A 5,522-nucleotide genomic window follows, 5' to 3' on the forward strand; every position below is an offset into this window, starting at 1 on the left:
GATGATTGAATTCCTAAAGCAAGTGTTTTGTGCCTGCTTGGGAGAAGGTGTCCATCTTAAGCCATGTGACAAAGAACTATTGGGCACAATGGGACCAGTTGAAGCTTGAAGATGGTAGTCTTGTCCGTAGATGGGAAACTGCAGATGGGTAAGCGACGACATGGCAAATAGTTATACCGAGAAAGTTACGGGAAGTTGTGCTGCGTCAGTCCCATGATAGTTTAACAGGAGGACATCTTGGAGTTAAGAAGACATTGAGTCACCTACAACAGAGATTTTACTGTATAGGTATGAGGCAAGATATAGAAGAATGGTGCAGGACTTGCAGTACATGTTGTGCTAAAAGGGGATCCAAGCATAAGAGACGTGCTCCAATGAACTTATATCAAGTTGGTGCACCAATGGAAAGAGTGGCCGTCGACATTGCTGGTCCTCTGCCCCAAACTCGTGCTGGAAACAAGTACATTTGTGTGGTGATAGATTATTTCACCAAGTAGCCTGAGGCATATGCAATACCAAATCAGGAAGCTACGACTGTAGCTTCGGCTATTAGTGATTTCTTCTCCAGATTTGGTATGCCATATGATCTGCATTCAGATCAAGGCCGTAACTTTGAATCAGCCGTGTTCCAAGAATGCAGCAAGTTGTTTGGCATCCGAAAGACCAGGACAACGCCACTTCACACACAGTTTGATGGGATGGTAGAAAAGTACAACTGGACACTGGGACAGGAATTGGCAAAGTTTTGTAATAGCCACCAAAATGACTGGGATGTCTTACTCCCTCCACTGTTGATGGCCTATAGGACAGCAAAGCATGAAACCACTGGGTAGACTCCAGCAAAGTTGATGTTTGGTCGGGAACTTCGGTTGCCAGTGGATCTGTTAACAGGACGCCCACCTTATGAAGAGTTGCCTGAGAATGTGTCAGAGTTTGTGAAAGTGTTATTGGAAAGGATGGATGATATTCACCATCAAGTGCATTCAAACTTGAAAACGTCTGCTGATTCGATGAAATTAACTTATGATAAGAGATCTACTGAAGTCAGCTTAGTACCAAGAGACAAGGTATGGTTGTATAATCCCAGGAAGACCAAAGGGAAGTATCCTAAGTTGTCTTAGACGTGACTTTCCAGATAAAATGTGGTCGGCGAGGTAAGCCAAAAGTGGTGCATGCCAACAGGTTTTGGCATTATCACAGTTCAGGACATTTCAGTTGGGATGAAGTGGACAATAGAACAAATGACGCTGTTGAAGACGTGCCACCTGAAAAAGCCACCGTCGAAGAAGAAGCTCTACTCAGTTTTGAGAAGGGAAATGGTGAAGCTCTTGATGAAGTTACTACCACTGATGTGACTATTACCGACGATAAGACAATTCCTGATGAAGCAGATGAACCCCATATGAAGCAGAAGCCAACGAGACGGAGACCAGTACGGAAGAAGATACGTCCCGTAAAATTGAGACTTTGTTGATGTGTAATTTTGTGTTTGTAATTCTGTACATTTAATTAAGTTATTGTTAATTGTTATTGGTCTATTGTAAGTGGCTATTGTTCGGGACGAACAATGCTAAGGAGGGGCAGTGTTGCGTCAGCGAGGTCACGTGACTGGTATCACGCCACTTCTTTCTTGAACCTTCCTAGATTGTGGGTAGTCTGGTATATATAAGATGGTGACAACGTGACAGGACAATGTGTAGGAAGTGAGTAATTGATCTGCAGTCAGAGAGTATTGTTGGAGTTAACGTTCATTATAGCGTTTGTTTTAGCGCGAATGTTGAAATTAAGTGTATCGTAAAGTTATATTCAGAAAGAATAAACCAGTTTCATTAAGTAAGGATTTGTGTCGCTAAAGTTTCGTCGGAACGAAGTTACGGAAAATGAATTAACAAACGGAGACGTAACAGTATTCATATTACCTTTGTGTCCCAATGAATTTCACTTTGCATGCATTCACTATCAGGATACCAACAGCCGTGCTTTTTAATGTTAGATCCTTGGGAGACATGGTTTTGTAAAAATTCATTGTCTGCTCTTAAAAAGTCATCTAAATGACTTTACCGCCAGTGTGTTATGTGCGAAGAGTGTGGAAAGGAAATTGATTTGGACTATAAAGACAATCATGTGAAAAAAAATTCACAAAAGCAAGAAAGTAAAATTTGGTCCAGTGGTTGATGCAAATTAATCACAACTTAGTAGCTTCTTCATTGGGAGCGAGAAGCGTCAAAATCTGGAACATGCTGAGAAATGAGCAACTGGAAGCATCGACAGTGTTTCTGTGAATCCTTGTGTATAAAAAAGTCAATCAGAAGAAATTGTTCAATCAGGAGAACCAAAAATAGGATTAGAGGAAATTGCCAATTCTGAGCGCAGTGTGAGTGATTCAGACTTTGCTATGGAAAATACTACCCTGGAAGTACAGCTTGTTGTGGCTGAGACTGACATTGACTTCATTGTCATATCAGTCTCAACCATAGATCAGACTGTTTCCGATATTTCGCATGTGGCGAATGACATCGTAAATGATTTGTTCATTGTAATGCCTGATTCTGTGATGATAACGAGAGTAATGAACATCTCTTAGCTGTGGCACAGGAGTCAACAGAAGACTCTGCTCCCATCCAGTCATCGACTGTCTCCTGAAACACACTGAAGCAACCAATTCTAATGGAATATAACCCAAATAGTTTGGAAGAGAACCCTCTTACTGGAATTCAATCCCCAGTTGTATAAAACACACTTCTGGACTAGCTTTGATGTGGGGAAACATCTCTGTGTGTGCTTTCCCTGCAGGAAGTTCATGGGGATAGCTTATAATACGTTAAAAATTGGAAAAAAAGAGTCACAGACTAAAAAACCATTCGAGAAGCATTAATCATAAGCTGAAGCCCCAATTTTGTGATGTAAAAAATTAAGGTTATATAGGTATAGTGCATTTGCTTATGGTATGTAATGTTTTAGATGTTTTGGATTTTATGTGAACAGCCATGCAATTGTTTAAACTATATTTCATGGAAAATAGCTCCCAGATTTAATTTCGTAGCACCTATTTTTTACACTTTTTTCTGGGGCATGCTCTCAGATCCCCATAAAATTAGCATGTGTTGGCTTTTGATCTCATAAGCTAGACCCCCTCCTTTTACTGTGTACAGTCCTGATTTCCAGTGATTTTTTAAACTGTTGTATATAGTTTGTTTGAATGAGTAAAAACTTCAAGGTGTTGAAACAAATTTAAATTTACTTTTTTTTCAAAGGCCTGGCATGGCCAGGTGGGTAGGGTGCTCGATTCGCATTCTGAGGGTCGCGGGTTCGAATCCCCGCCCCACCAAACATGCTCGCCCTTTCATCCGTGGGGTCGTTATAATGTGATGGTCAATCCCACTATTCGTTGGTAAAAGAGTAGCCCAAGAGTTGGCGATGGGTGGTGATTACTAGCTGCCTTCCCTCTAGTCTTACACTACTAAATTAGGAACGGCTGGCGTAGATAGTCCTCGTGTAGCTTTGCGCAAAATTCAAAACAAACCAAAAACAAGCCAAACTTTTTTTCAATTGGAATGAGGATGCAAAGAAGGGAAATAAGTTTGCATAACTTAGAATAGATGCTGACTCTTCTCTTATAACATGGGAAGACATGAAAAAATGGTACCCAAAAGTTGTTTGGGTACTCATTGGTAAGTAACTATGAATGTCAATCATGTTTATTGACTGTATCATATATGACACAGTTATCTGTTCAAATTTTCATTTTATTTGTTCTATTGTATTTTCTTACACTTTACAGCGACAGGTGACAGATCCTTCTCTGGCAACCTGACTAATAAGCTATCGTGGTACCCAGTTTATATCCCATTTGGCCCAGTAACTGCAAAGAGCCATGCGAATTTTTCAACATCTTTTTTATAAATTCTGCTATGGATGAGAACCTTATATTATTTGCCAATGACTTTTTATGGTTTTTGTAGTGTTTCATGTACGACGGCTCAAGCCCCTCTTTGAATTAGGTGCTGAAAACCCCCCAAGCTGTTGTGGCAGAATGGATACTACATTGTAAAGAGACAAGAAAGACAGAATGTAGAGGCACTGCATTGTGTATATACAGGGTAAGTCAAAATTATGTATAAACACTTTAAATAGCTATATTTTGTAGATAGCATGACCAATTTGAATGAAATGTTGTACATTTTACAGCTAAAATATACACTTAACTCTACAGAAAAATATTAACCTGCCAGGGATTAGTGTGTGGATGGGTCTCTCCTCTTGTGGGATAATCGAACTTAACAGATTCAATGATACTGTTACTGGGCAGAGTTATCTTGAATTGTTAATGAATGATGCAGTTCCCACAATAAAAAACATTGGTGTACTTTCAATAAGATGGTGCACCTCCACATTTTCACTCTAATGTTTGTGCCTATCTGAATACTGAATTTCCCAAATGTTGGATATGTCGAAGGGGGATTTGTTTTGAATACCCCCAAGTTCTCCAGACCTCACTCCCCTAGCCTTTTTGCATGGAGATACCTGAATGATAAAGTTTTAATCATAAACAACAAACATTGCAGGTGATTATACAACAGGAACCAGGCAAAAGTACAGCTGACATGTGCACCACCATATGTCGGGCTGTTGAGAAACAGTGCCGTTCATGTATGCGTGTTGATGGCGAACATTTTGAACATCTGACGTAACATCTGTAATGTATCATATTTCTATGTATCTAATGTATTTGAAAGATTTTTGGTTCATGTTTACTCCATAAACTTTCTGAGGAACAACATATCAAAGTATTTATACACAATTTTGACTTACCCTGTATTAATCTTATAATGGTTCCTCTTCTTTTTTCATTATATCAGCTGAGAACAGAAGAATTCGAATTATGAAAGAGCATTATAAAAAGAAAGTCAAAAATTGTTCCAGGAATATAATTTCTATTATCCCTAAAATTGCTCAATGTAAGGTTTTAGAGACATGAAAGAGTGTATTGGGGGAGGTGTGACTGGAATATATGCATAAAGTGTTTTTTTATTATTATTGATAAATAGGGGTATATTTTGCTGAAAATTTTATTTTTGTAAGGGCTTAGTGAAAAAATAATATTAAAATGTGAGATTCTCTTCTTAGATAGAGGTTCCTTATTTCTTCTTCTATTTAGGATGGAGGCTAATTTTTCTTCTGAAAAGCCAATTCCAATACATATTTTCCAGCACCTCCCTAGATATTGTTATGACAGCGGAAGTCACGTGATGTTGCTGGCGCGTTGGCACTGATGGTGTGCGTGTGAGTTTCTCGATTGATCGGGAAATTCCGAGTGTGTTCGAGATGCCCTCTTCGTTAGTATATAAGCCTGACAGTGAAGGATAGCAGGGAGGTAAATGAAGAGAGAGCAGTAGTTACTTTGAGTTCCGTGTAATTTATGATTCTGTTAGTTTCGAGCTTGTGAGCCGTAGAGTGTGTGTTTTGCACTCATCGAGAGCGAAATTATCGAGATTGTGAATCGCTGTGATTTATAGCGTGTA

This window comes from Limulus polyphemus, unplaced genomic scaffold (assembly GCF_000517525.1).
Source record: "Limulus polyphemus unplaced genomic scaffold, Limulus_polyphemus-2.1.2 Scaffold521, whole genome shotgun sequence".
In the NCBI taxonomy this organism is placed as follows: domain Eukaryota; kingdom Metazoa; phylum Arthropoda; class Merostomata; order Xiphosura; family Limulidae; genus Limulus; species Limulus polyphemus.